The sequence below is a fragment of the Schistocerca piceifrons genome, chromosome 4 (genome assembly GCF_021461385.2).
Source record: "Schistocerca piceifrons isolate TAMUIC-IGC-003096 chromosome 4, iqSchPice1.1, whole genome shotgun sequence".
In the NCBI taxonomy this organism is placed as follows: domain Eukaryota; kingdom Metazoa; phylum Arthropoda; class Insecta; order Orthoptera; family Acrididae; genus Schistocerca; species Schistocerca piceifrons.
The window spans coordinates 765303757-765318589 of NC_060141.1; the positions used below are offsets into that span (position 1 = coordinate 765303757).

Sequence of the window (14833 nt, forward strand, 5' to 3'; positions counted from 1 at the left end):
CCGCTCCCCACGACAGACCACTGAGAACACGGAGGACATTTAAAGAACGGGTACAACGGGCGGCCAAATATGACACATGTGGAGATCAACTAAGTTTCCTGTCAAATGTAAGGCCTAAAAATTTGGTTGTCTCCACGATTGGGAGAGCAACGGGACCGAGTCTTAAGGACGGTGGGAGAAACTCTTTGTAGCGCCAGAAGTTAATACAGACCGTCTTCTCGGCAGAAAAACGGAAGCCATTGGCGACACTCCAGGAGTAAAGACGGTCAAGAGAACGCTGAAGACAGCGCTCCAGGACACGTGTACACTGCGCGCTGCAATAGATGGTAAAATCGTCCACGAAAAGGGAGCCTGATACATCAGCTGGGAGGCAATCCATTATTGGATTGATCGCGATGGCGAAGAGAGCGACGCTCAAAACTGAGCCCTGTGGCACCTCATTCTCCTGGCGAAAGGTGTCGGACAGGACAGAACCCACACGTACCCTGAACTGTCGATCGAGTAAAAAGGAACGAATAAAAAGAGGGAGACGACCGCGAAGGCCCCATGTATGCATGGTGCGGAGAATGCCCGCCCTCCAACAGGTGTCGTAAGCCTTCTCCAAATCAAAGAACACAGCCGCGGTCGGGCGCTTCCGCAAGAAGTTATTCATAATGAAGGTCGACAAGGTAACCAGATGGTCAACAGCAGAGCGGCGCCTACGAAATCCACATTGTACATTGGTAAGTAGGCGCCGAGACTCGAGCAGCCAAATCAATCGAGAGTTAACCATTCGCTCCATCACTTTACAGACACAGCTGGTAAGCGAGATAGGTCGATAACTGGAAGGCAAGTGCTTGTCCTTCCCTGGCTTAGGAATCGGGACAACAATAGACTCGCGCCAGCATGCGGGAACATGTCCCTCAATCCAGATGCGATTGTATGTACGAAGAAGAAAACCTTTACCCGCAGGAGAAAGGTTCTTCAGCATCTGAATATGAATAGAATCTGGCCCTGGAGCAGAGGACCGTGATCGGCTAAGTGCGTTTTCGAGTTCCCGCATGGTGAATGGGGCATTATAACTTTCACAATTCGAGGAGCGGAAGTTAGGTGGCCTAGCCTCCTCTGCCTGTTTGCGGGGGAGGAAGGCAGGGTGGTAATGAGCGGAGCTCGAAACCTCTGCGAAAAAGCGGCCGAAGGCATTGGAGACAGCCTCAGGGGCCACAAGGACGTCATTCGCGACCTTCAAGCCAGAAACTGGTGAGTGGACCTTAGTGCCAGATATCCGGCGCAGGCTACCCCAGACAACAAAAGGAGGAGTAAAACTGTTGAAGGTGCTTGTGAAAGCAGCCCAGCTGGCTTTCTTGCTTTCTTTGATAATACGACGACACTGAGCACGTAATCGTTTATAATTGATACAATTCGCCACTGTAGGGTGGCGTTTAAATGTGCGTAAAGCACGTCGACGAGCACGTAAAGCGTCTCTACATGCTGCGGTCCACCAGGGGACCGGTACGCGACGTGGAGAAGGAGGGTGAGGGATGGAATATTCAGCAGCAGCGAGAATGACTTCCGTGAGGTGTGCGACCTGACGATCGCAGCTTGGAAAGGTTTGATCCTGAAAGGTCGCCCTGGAAGAGAAGAGCCCCCAGTCTGCCTTGGAGATGGTCCAATTAGAGAAGCACGGAGAGGGGGTATGCTGCAGGAGATGGATAACACACGGGAAGTGGTCGCTCGAATATGTATCAAAGTGCATACCACTCAAACCGGCGTGCAAGTTGGGGAGTACATATAGAGAGGTCTAAATGGGAATAGGTGTGAGATGTGTCCGAAAGAAAAGTAGGGGCGCCAGTATTGAGGCAGACAAGATCGAGCTGGTTGAAAAGGTCTGCTAACAAGGAGCCCCTCGGGCAGGATGCTGGAGAGCCCCAAAGGGGATGGTGGGCATTGAAGTCTCCAGTTAACAAAAATGGTGCAGGTAGCTGAGTAATAAGTTGCATCACGTCTGCCCTGGTAACGGCAGATGACGATGGAGTGTAAACGGTACAAAAGGAAAACGTAAAAGTGGGGAGAGTAATGCGGATGGCAACTGCCTGCAGGCCGGTGTGCAACGTGATGGGATCGTAGTAAATATCATCCCGGACCAGCAACATAACCCCTCCATGAGCTGGGATACCTACCACAGGGGGTAGGTCAAAACGCACAGAGGTGTAGTGTGCCAAGGCAATTTGATCGCAAGGGCGTAGCTTCGTTTCCTGGAGGGCTACGACGAGCGGACGGTGTAAGCGGAGCAGCAACTTCAAGTCCTCTCGGTTGGAGCGAATGCCGCGAATATTCCAGTGAATAAGTGCCATCGTAAGAAAAGGAAGATGAGAGAAGTGGTCACCTCGAAGGCCGCTTGGGGCCTGGCTTCGAGCGAGCACTGCCGCCGCTATCAGTAGGCGGACAGTCATCGTCCATTGGGTCTATAGGGTCCTCGGCCATCTCAGGAGGATGGCCGGGAGGGGGAGCTTCCTCCGCCAGTGAACGGCCAGATGTACGGCTACCAGCGGTGCGGCCAGGCGATACGGATGACGGCCTGGGGCGGCAACCGCTGGGTGGCGCAGGAGAAGAAATGCGCCGTGGCGGAGAAGGAGAACTGTGCTTCCTATGCGCCTTTTTGGAAGGACGTGTAGTGGAAGGACCGGTCGAAGGCTGGGAGGTCGAGGTACGGAGGAAGTCTGCACGGGATGGTTCCTTCTTGAAGGCCCGTGCATCTGACTTCGGTGTCTTCGTCTTAGCAGAAGCTGAGGAAGGTGCTCGTGTCTGTGGGGTGATGGGCGGAAGAGGAGACGTCGACCGCGCGATCTTAGCACTGGCCGAACGGACAACCGTGGTGCTGAAGGTCAGATCGCATGTCTGGGTTGCTACCTCCCGGGTAGTCCGAGGAGAGGCGAGGACAGTACTGTATTTCCCCACTGGGAGCAGCGTGGGCTTCCTACTAGCCAATAGCTTGCGAGCAGCCGAGGTGGACACTTTCTCTTTGACCCGAATTTCTTGGATACAGCGTTCTTCCTTATAGACAGGACAGTCGCGGGAGGATGCGGCATGGTCACCCTGACAGTTCACACAACGAGGAGACGGAGGTGGACAGTCACCCTCATGGGCATCCCTGTCACAAGTGACACATTTAGCCGCATTGGAACAAGACTGTCGAGTGTGATTGAAACGCTGACACTGGTAGCAGCGCGTAGGTGTCGGGACATAGGGGCGAACAGAAATAACCTCGTAGCCCGCCTTGATGCGCGATGGCAGCTTAACACTATTGAAGGTCAAGAAAATTGTCCGGGTCGGTACAAGGTCATTGTTGACCTTTTTCATGAGCCTATGGACAGCCGTCACGCCCTGCTCAGCGAGGAATGATTGAAGCTCCTCGTCAGTCAATCCGTCGAGGGAGCTAGTATAGACTACACCACGAGACGAATTCAAAGTTCGGTGGGCCTCCACCCGGACAGGGAACGTGTACAGGAGGGTGGCCCGAAGCAGTTTTTGTGCCTGAAAGGCACTCTCAGTTTCTAGTAATAAGGTGCCGTTACGCAACCTGGTACAAGATTTGACAGATCCGGCTATGGCATCTACGCCCTTCTGAATAACGAAAGGGTTGACAGAGGAAAAATCCTTTCCGTCCTCAGATCGAGAAACTACGAGGAACTGTGGGGCAGGCGGTAGTACTTTTGTCACTGTTGGCTGGTCACGTTTCCGTTTTTGGGTCGAAGTCGAAAGAGATGGAGTAGAATCCATTGCGGAGGAATCCCCCATGATTGCCAGCGTCTCCGATGGCGCGCTCCTTCCTTGTGGGGACCCTCTCAGAGGGCACTCCCGCCTTAGGTGAATGTTTACACCTCAGGTCACACCTCCCGAGAAACAGACGGAGGGACCAATCGGCATGGTCAGAAGGTATCAGCTCAGGCAATCACCCCTCCCCGGGACTGGCCTTTACCAGGGGGTACGCGCGTGCCTTACATGTCTACCCAGGGCGGGGACTTACGCGTTACCCCGTCACCGGCTACGCGTGCGAACGCGTGGGTCGGCCTTCAGGCACGCACAGGGAGGAAGGAAGAAAAGAAAAAAGAAGAGAGAGTGGGAGAAAGAGGACAGACTGTCTCAAACGCCGAGGCGGAGACCAGAGAAGGCAAGGAGAAGAAGGCAATGAGAAGGCAAGGAGAAAAGGGCAATGAGAAGGCAAGGAGAAAAGGGCAATGAGAAGGCAAGGAGAAAAGGGCAATGAGAAGGCAAGGAGAAAAGGGCAATGAGAAGGCAAGGAGAAAAGGGCAATGAGAAGGCAAGGAGAAAAGGGCAATGAGAAGGCAAGGAGAAAAGGGCAATGAGAAGGCAAGGAGAAGTCAAGGGAAAGAGGAAGGAAGACAGTGAGGTGGAGAAGAGCAAAGAAAGGAACCAACAAAAGGAAGGAAGAAACGAGAAGTGAAAAACCAAAAAGACCACGATGATAGGTCGTGGAACCGTCCGTCTCCGGACGCAGGCACTAACTACCCCCGTGAGGGGGATGGACTCCTTTTAGTCGCCTCTTACGACAGGCAGGAATGCCGCGGGCCTATTCTAATCCCCGGACCCGCAGGGGGTCCATGAAGGGTGACAGTCACTTACATATGATTAACGAAATTCGTTATCAGTGCATCATGCTGGTGACACTGTACTGAACGTACCATGCAAATTTTACTATGGGGTGACGGCACTATAATCCTTCTGACAGGAAGATGGGAAGTTTTATTTCAGACAATCTCCTTTATTTCTACTCCATGTGCGACACCAGTTTTTTGTGTGTGTGTGTGTGTGTGTGTGTGTGTGTGTGTGTGTGTGTGTGTGTGTGTGTGTGTGTGTGTGTGTGTGTGTTTTTTTTAAAATAGAATGTAATGCATCACAGTGGCAGAGGAAGTAAAAAACAGTACAAGTGGGAACAACTGTTTGGTTTTTCAACTGATAACGAAATTTCCCCCCACCCAAAAACTGTTACTCCGAGCTCGACAACGACGAGTCTTGTGTGAGGAAGACTTCAGACTTTCTAAAATCTCTCTCTTCCATCCGAATTACTTTAGGAGTGCCGGAGGTTTTTTGATTAGGGAGATGACAAAACAAAGGATAGGTAAGGATGTAACCACTGGCGCGCCCGAATTCTAACGGAAATTGCGCCCCACCACTCTGCAGATCCTGTTTTGGAATGGAGACATGCAAGGAGGAAAAAAATACTTGTGTTCCTCATTGCTCTCGATTGGTGTTTCGAATCCACCAGTCATCTTGTCCCTCAACCTGCAGCCAAGCGCCATTCTGGAAAAACTGAAGGAGAGGAGAGAGACGGACGCAGATTTGTATGCCTTCTGAGCACCACACGTTTGAAAATCTACCTAGTTTTTTCTCCTCCTTTGGATGCGAAAGTAACATCTACGAAGGGGTGGGTATGGCAGACGAGAGAGGTGTAGATTCAAATGAAGATTGAAAAATTTACGTCGTATGGGAAAGACTATAATTGATCACTTTCAAATTTATCGAGTTTTGCTTTCCCCACTCTTAAGGACCGCAGAATAACCTGACTTGCGCGAGTGATTGTCTAACAGAAGCCAAGTGCACAGAGTGTGCAGCAACAACAGACTGCCGACAGGTGGCCAAGCCAGCCGACACTGCCTGAAGTGACAGTAGTTGGTGCGCATGCCCCTTTACTAGTGGATGGAGTTTTCCTTAGCTCTCCGGAAACTGGTATTTAGGTCATGTTAGGTTGTGTTCTGTCTTTTCGTGTTTGCTCACTTGTCTTAAATCTGATAGGATTGGCGTTCTAAAGGGTCTTCAATGATGGTGGCTTTACCAAAAGCATCAGCATTATGTCTGTTCCCAACACGCTGTATTCTTTGTTCGCTGTCACCAGTGCACCATTCTTGGTGCCGCCATTTCCCCCCTCCTACACCTGTGTAACGACATTGTCATTTCCTTGCCACATGAGATTAATCCCACATGTTTGCACAATTAATATACTAGAGAGACTACAACTTGCTGTTTAGCACTTCACTAATCATTCAGTGTCCAAGATCTTGTACTGGAGTTTCATAATTTGTCTACTACTTAACCATGTCTTATGAAATGCAGACGATTTTTGATGCTAAAGCAACCAGACATTGTCCTCCTAGCCACCTCCTGCCCTCTGCACGCAAGAAGTTTCTGATGTTCAAGAATTTTATGATTACTACCTGGCCACCATTGAATCACCCAGCCTAGTTTCTGAAGTGGCAGAGAAGGAAGCTGGGTTGGAGGTGCGTACAGCAGTTAACATTCTATTTAGCCTATTCCTTAGGCAACTGTTTTAAACCCATTAGATGTTACACGTAATTACTTCGAGTTTAGTTTCCTATTAGGACTAATGTTTAGGGAAGAGCGTCGAGTGCAGATAGGTTGGATGAACTAGAAGTTTTCGTTCGCTGTGTTATGTGACAGGAGAATGAACATTAAAAGTCAAGAAACTGCGTGTACCAGCAGTGAGAAATGCAATGCTGTATGGTTCCAGGATGGGCACCAACTAAAGGACGTTGTAGGGCAGTGGAAGTGGCTGAGGTCAGAATGCTAAGAATGCTTTATGGCGTCACCAGAGCCAATAATATCAGAATAACGGGATAATAGAGTCCAAGGCATAGTTTTCAAACAGTTAAGAGAGAAGACTGCAACGATACGAACACGTCACGACGATGGACCACACCTTTATTGGCAACAGAATGGTAGAAATGATAGTGGAAAGCAACTGACTGGGTGATAGACAAAACCGATGGACTTTACACGAGGACTTGACAGACTGGGAAGGAAGTGTGGCACTAAGTAAAATGAACACTGGGTGGGGTTGGTTGGTTTAAAAAAGGGGGGAAGGGACCAAACAGAGGTCATCGGTCCCTTTTACCGAAGGAAACAATGCCACAAGGGTGACACGAAGACAGACTTACGACACAAAACAGAATGAAAGGAAAAGCCACATCGACTGAAGGGCAACAAAAAATGGACAAAACAGGACAACAAAACCACAAAGAAGCAAGAAACAGGAGGTTCCAACAATAAAGCATGTTACCATGGCTGTCCGACCTTGAGGATAAAGAGGAAAAACCAGCCACTCTCCAACACATTAAAACCTCCACCCTGAAAGCACTAGGGTGGAGGACACACAAGGACAAAGGACATGTGCTAAAACTTGAGCAAATGATAAAACTCATCTTCATGAATGAAACTTAAAACTAAAGCTGCTGTTGAGACATTATCACCCAACACTGAAGGTAATGCGCTGGCAAAGTTAAAAGTCCGCTGCAGAACGGCTGAAAGTTAGCAGCCCAGCAAGAGATGGACGACCATCATTCATGAGCCACAACGAAAACAAGGTGGGTCATCACGATGGAGGAGGTAACCACGCGTCAACCACCTATTGCCAATGCAGAGCCAACAGAACCGTAGAGTCCCTGTGAGAGGCATGCACAAAGGTCTTCCACACACTCACAGTTTCCTTAATGTAATGCAGTTTGTTGTGCATACTGAGGTTATGCCATTCTGTCTCCCAAAGCCACAAAACCTTGTGGCATAATACTGAACGCAGGTCAGTTTCGGAGAAGCCAATCTCCATAAGCGGTTTCTGCATAGCCTGTTTGGCCAACCAGTAAGCAAGTTGGTTGCCTGGGATTCTGACATGACCTGGAATCCCAACAAACACTATTGAACGAGTGGACTGTTCCAGGGCGTAGATGGACTCCTGGATGGCCGTTACCAAAAGATGATGAGAGTAGCACTGGTAGATAGCTTGTAGGCTGCTCAAGGAGTCAGTACACAGGAGAAATGATTGGTCTGGACATGAGCATATGTGCTCGAGAACACGAGATTTGGCAGTCAGCTCTGCAGTGAAAACACTGGAGCCATCTGGCAAGGAGTGCTGTTTCTATGTCCTCCATGAACACAGGCAAAGCCAACGTGACCAACAGCTATCGAGCCATAGTGTAAACCAATTCATGGTGCCGGTACATGTCGAGGATCGAGAGGAAGTGAAAGCGGAGAGTCACAGGGTTAACTGAGTCCTTAGGGCCATGTGAAAGGTCTAGGTGAAGCCACAGCCTAGGTGTACTACATGGTGGTGGTCGTGAATGAACCTCACATGTAGGTAGTAAAGGCAAGTACTCCAGTTCTGAGAGAAGGGATCGCACACGCACTGCAATTTTAAGCTCTGACCTGGGCCACCGAGGAGAGATGAATGTCCGTGGATGGGAAAAGGAAATGGTAATTCAGATACACAGGAGAACTACAGATGTGTGCAACGCAAATGGAGAGCTATTGCACACACTGAACCTGCAATGGTGGGACTCTGGATTCCACCATTAGGCTGGTCACTGGACTCTTCCTAAAAGCTTCTGTCGCCAGGCGAACACCGAAGTTCGGCACTGGGACGAGTGTACACATTGCTGAGGGTGGTGCCAAATCATAAGCCACACTCCAGTAGTCAAGGTGGGGTTGAACAGGGTCTCTGCAGAGCTGCAACAGCGTAGAGCGGTCTGCACCACAGTTGGTGTTTTTCAGGCAGTGGAGGGCATTGAGGTGCTGCCAGCACTTCCACTTAAGCCTATGGAGGCCAGGAAGCCACTTCCATCTGGCATCAATAAACAGTCCTAAGAACCGATATGTCTCCACTACATTGAATAGATCATCATGAAGGTAAAGTTCTGGAAGAATGGTACGACTTTGCAGCCGAAAACCGGAAACCGTGGGCTAGAGCCCATGACTGCGCCTTGTTGATGGCTCCCTGTAGGCGCCGCTCAGTAAGACTGGTGGAGAAGTACGAAATGCAGAAGTTGTCTGCATACAGAGAAGGTGAGATGGATGGCCCTACAGCTGCTGCTAGACCATTAATGGCCACTAAAAATAGAGATACATTCAATATATAGCCCAGAGGGACCCCATTCTCCTGGATATGGGGCGAACTATGGGAGCCTACGATTTGGACACGGAAAGCACAAAGCAACAGGAAATTGTGGATAAAAATCAGAAGCGGGCCTCTGAGACCCCACTCGTATAATGTGGCAAGGATATGATGTCACAGGTCGTGTATAATGCTTTTTGTAAATTAAAAAAGACGGCAACCAGTTGTTGGCATATGGAAAAGGCTGTTCGGATGGAAACTAGGTTATCAGTGGTAGAGCGACCCTGGCGGACGCCACCCTGACATGGAGCCAGTAGGCCACGTGAATCCAGGATCAAACAACTGCTGACACACCATACATTCTAGCAGCTTGCTAAGAACGTTAGTGAGGCCGATGGGCCGATAGCTATCCACATCAAGTGGGTTTTTACTGGATTTAAGCACCGGAATGATCGTGCTTTCCCGCCATTGTGATGGCAAGACGCCATCGCACCAGATCCGGTTGAAGATGATAGGAGATGTCGCTTGTATTCGGATGAGAGATGTTTAATCATCTGACTGTGGATCCGATCTGGCCCAGGAGCTGTGTCAGGGCAATGTGCAAGGGCACTGAGAAGCTCCCACCCAGTAAATGGGGCATTATAGTGTTCACTGTGGCGTGTAGCGAACAAGAGGACTTCCATCTGCCGTTTGGGGGTGCGAAAGGCGCCCGGCAATGTGCCCGGCAATGTGCCCGGCAATGTGCCCGGCAATGTGCCCGGCAATGTGCCCGGCAATGTGCCCGGCAATGTGCCCGGCAATGTGCCCGGCAATGTGCCCGGCAATGTGCCCGGCAATGTGCCCGGCAATGTGCCCGGCAATGTGCCCGGCAATGTGCCCGGCAATGTGCCCGGCAATGTGCCCGGCAATGTGCCCGGCAATGTGCCCGGCAATGTGCCCGGCAATGTGCCCGGCAATGTGCCCGGCAATGTGCCCGGCAATCGCATTTGCGTCGGTGGATAACACGCCATTGACGTTAATGCCATTGAGACCTGTTGGAGTCTGGTACCCAAAAGACGTTTGATCTTCGCCCCAACTTGGTAAGGTGACATGGTACCCAATGGTCGAGATGTATCTCTACCAACACTCCTGTTTCCGTGTTTTTATAAGCTGGCGAACACAGGCACGGAGCCGCTTAAAGGCTATGAGGTACTCCAGGGAAGGATGCCGCTTATGCCTCTGTAGAGCTTGCTGACAATCCTTAATTGCCTCAGTGACTTCCGGCAACCACCAAGAGAGCGCGTTTTACGCCGCAGTAGCGATTGTTGTCACCTGCTCAACCATTACATCCATGTTAGAGTGTGGGGGAGAGTCAATGGTGACTACAGAGATGAATGTTTCCCAGTCTGCCTTGTTTAAAGCAAACCGGGACAGGCGTCCGTGTGCCTGACGCCAGGGCATTGACAGGATAATGGGGATGTGGTCACTACCACACAGGTCGTCATGTGCTCTCCAGTGGATAGATGGGAGAAGTCCTGGTCTGCAGATGGATAAATCAATGCTCAAGTATTTGTGAGACACTGAAATGTGTGGCAGCCCCAGTATTTAAGAGGCAGAGGTCGAACAAACCAAGTTTAGACATCTCTGCCACGGCCAGAAAGCACAGTGCCACCCCATAAGGGGTTATGGGCGTTAAAATGTCCCAGAAGTAGGAAAGGTTTAGAGAGATGATCAATCAGTCCAGCTAGTACAATCAGGGATACTGCATCATCTGGAGTAAGATACATAATGCAGTCTTATTTCCTGCATCGTCCTCATTCTGACAGCCACAGCTTTAAGAGGGGTTTGAAGGGGCACAGTTTCACTTGTGACTGAATTTAGGACATAAACGTGAATTCCACATGACACTATTATAGTCGCTACAGCTCCTGTAGTATTCCTTACAACCACGGAAGGCAGGGGTATACATTGCCAGGTACCAGGTTTCCTGCAGGGCAATGCAGGAAACTTAACTGCTGTAGCTCAGTCAGGCGGTGGAAAAAGCCGCCCCAATTCCACTATATGATGTCATCGTGAGACTGGGAAGGCATGGAACATTGAATGAGGCAGTTTACACCTCACGGTCACCTGCAGTCACTGACGTTTTGCGTGAGCAGTTTATATCCATTGTGTCCGAGGTTCTGGCGAGATCTAGGTCCTCATTGGACACTAGAATCTCCATCTTATCCCAGACACACTGCTAGTAGTCAGTGGAGGAGTGGGGCAGGTGTAGCCTTCTGGTTCTGAGAGCTGACGAATTCGTGGAACTGATGTGGCTACAGCAGTTCACGTAGTGTTGGAGTATGAGGTGCTCATAGCCACAGGATGTAGGCGCTCATGTTGTCTCTTATCCTCAGTGTAGGTCTTGTATTGCAGGATTTTCCTCTTTCTGTAAAATCCTGCAGTCTGCAAGCAAGGTTAATGATGGTCTCTGCAGCTGAAACAGATGGGAGTTGGGGCACATGGCTTATTGGAATGTGATGGATGGCTACAAATTCGACATGTGAGGCTGGAAGTACAGTGGGAAAACATATGGCCGAACTTCCAGCTCTTAAAGCACCGCATTGGGGGAGAGATATATGGCTTGATATCTCAGCGGTCGACCATCACTTTGACCTTCACGGGTAAGGCCAAGATAAAGGCACCGGTGGCAACCTGATTATCCCTTGGACGATATGAACACCTCGCCACACTAAATTGACTCTCAGCTCTTCGTCTGACTGCAGAAGAAGGTACCTGTCTGAGATACTACCCTGGATTATATTTAACCTCTTATGTGGCCTGATGATAACAAAGATACCAACTGGTTACAAGCGAGTTAAGTCTGACTGGGCAGAGGATGCTGCTTTATCAAGACTGATCCAGATCGCATTTTGGATGAGCCCTCCACCTCCCCAAATGTGTCCTCTAAATGCTCTACAAAGAACTGTGGCTTCATCGAAACAAAGGAGTCCCCATCAGTTCTCGTACATACAGGTGCCACCTGGCAGGATACTCACTGCTGGGAGTCCCAATGCCCCAGAGAGATGGGCATCTACTCCTTGGCATACATGGGGGGTCTATGGCGCAGGCATCAGCAGAGTGATCCCTGTGTTGTCAGTGGGCTACAACCAATAGGGTACATGGCGGCCTCACTAATACAGTGACTACCATGCTGGATATGTGGTGCAAAGAAGTCCATGGCCATCATCTGCGCAAAAAGCAACACTGCATAGTGCATGTTTGAAAACGCACCCAGGAAGGGGTCCTCGCCCAAGAGATGGAGTGCAGTGTGACGACGAAAACGTGGGCTGAAGATCTCTAAGCATGATGGACACGATGCACCATGTAAGGCGCACTTTCTCAATTGGCTCAATCTTCGGGAAAATTTTGAAAAATGGAGGTCAAACCCTAAAGGGCGACTCCTTTTAGTCGCCTCTTACGACAGGCAGGAATACCCCGGGCTTATTCTAATACCCGGACCGCAGGAGGGTGAACACTAGGCGAGAATGTCAATCCCACACGACTGCAAAACGAAGAATTAATAGACAATTGTTCTCTTAATTAAGTTTACTAGTGGTGTTTTGAAGTCCTTCCAGATTCTATGTGGTATTACATAACTCTAAAGCCAGTTAAACATGTAGGGACACAAAGGTCCCATTCCATACAGTTTGCGTTTCCTACACTGGATGTCTGCAGAGGCTGCACGCCATTACAAAGCCTATAAATCGGCCTCAGATGTAAGTAAATATCTGTACTGCAAATGGCTGCTTTGGGTGTGATAGAACGCTGCAAGATTATGCAATTAAAAGTAAGGTTCATCTGTGAACTGAGGTGTCAGTTCCTATGTAGTTACCTTTATGAATACTAATTTTAAATGTCAGGAAATTGTCAGTACAGTAGCCTTTTAATATTCAGTTTTAACGTAAAATATAGTGGACTTAGCAACCCTATCAGATCCAGGGCAGCGACTTCTAAAACTGAGGCTACATTGACCTTTGGTTGTTTTGCATTGATATCTACAGCGTTCATTACCTTCAGGGCCTTTTGTAAGTAAAAACATCCTTACTGAGGACAATCACACTACATTTTATAGAAAATAGAACATTAGAGAACTCCTATTGTTTTGTTTCACGTTATGGCTACCTACGTCTTCTCGACGAAAAAATTCGTCCTCAACTACGAAATTTCCCAGATGATTTTGTACAGCATATTATGTAGTGATGACAGAAGATCAAATGATACATAGTACTCTGCAGAATAATAATACAGAAACTCTTTAGGCATGTGCTAGTACTTCACAGGATATTACAGAACCTGAATTAAGTGCAAAAGAGGAAGGGGGCAGATACTGAAATGTACAAACTTATCCCTTTGGGTGTGTGCTAGTACTGTAGTTCACAGAATATGGATGGAAAGTCGTGCAGTTCACTTTCTTTCTAGTTATTATGGAAATAAAGTATGCAGTGTGTTCAGAACACAGAAAGATGGAACAAAGATTGGTGTGGTGGCACAGTTTTAGAAAATTATGATGAACAATTGGTTGAGGTACATAAAGCTGAAATCGTGTGGTCTTTATGAAACATAAAGTCAAAGTATCGATACAGACTGTTTTATGCAGCGATGGAAACGATCCTCCTGAATTTCATACTGTGACATAAAACACTTCCTGTGCGATTTCAAACATAGAACTACACTGACTACTCACACTTTGAAAGTGAATGTCCAAAACACTGGGAAGGCCCAAAAAGGATCAAAGTTCTCAACTCTAAGGAGACGAAAGACAGGATTTTTGTTACCAAACTATGTACGTTTCCAGAATAAAGGATCTCTCTAGCTACTAGCTAATTTGTCAACTCGAGAGGCAGATGTGAACTTCGCTGATCTACGAAGTTGGAGTCTAGACGTTAATGGAAGTGCTGAGAGCGAAATTTTTGTGTGTGAAATAAATTTTTCTAAGTATCACCAGAAGCCAAAATCCTAGCTATTTGATTGTTTTGGAACATCAGTCCATTAATCTAATTCGCATGTACAGTTCAGGATTTACAGGACCTCTGCATATTTTATGAACTGTAATGACTTTGTATCATTGTTTTGAATAAAATGATTACTAATTCGGTAAGAGTTCAACTGGTGGTGGTGGTTTTCAGTATGCAGAGTGGTTTGATACTGCTCATGCTACTCGACCCGAAGGACTACTTCCTACACTGTTCTGAATCTGCTTACTGTATTCATCTCGTGGTTTCTTCCTACTATTTTTACTTCCCATACTTCTGCCCAATAATACTAACAGGTAAATGGGTGACACCTTGATGTCCCGGAGTGTCCTATCAACTGGTCTTTTCTTTGAGCGAAGTTGCATCATAAATTTCATTTCTTCCCTATTCTATTCAGTACCTCATTAGTTACACAACATACCCATCTAATCATCAGCATTATTCTGCAGCACCACATTTCAAAAGAAATGAATGTAACTATCCTCTGTCTGGAGTGTGGGACTACAGCTGGTCAATTTTTAATACAATACCAATCGCCATTATTTCAGTTTTATTTATAGGCTACCAGTTTCAACAAAACAATGTCATCTTCAGGCCTATACAATGGTTAGAACAGAGCAATAAGTACATATTAAAATACAGAGCATATTGTCTAAAAGATGCAAATGTTAACATTTTACATAATTAAAAGAACTCAGTCTTAATTAAAATTACATGATACAACATAATATGTATTAACAAATCATTCAGGCATACTGTGATACCATCAGTAACCTTAAGGAAGTATTCATAAAACAGAAGTGTCAAAGGAATGCAACTATCAGTCCTGTATATCCATTGTAAATATATGTGGTTATACTCTGTTTTTGTCAAAAAGTAAAAAGTAGGTAAAGGGACCACTAATCATATGTACATCTACATCTACATTGATACTCCGCAA

General features: G+C 47.9%; 1 protein-coding gene across 1 annotated transcript in view; it reads right to left on the reverse strand.

The window, feature by feature from the left end:
• The window catches only part of LOC124796159 (serine/threonine-protein phosphatase 6 regulatory ankyrin repeat subunit C-like), a 121665-nt gene that overhangs the window by 12033 nt on the left and 94799 nt on the right, over positions 1 to 14833 (reverse strand). The window lies entirely within an intron of this gene.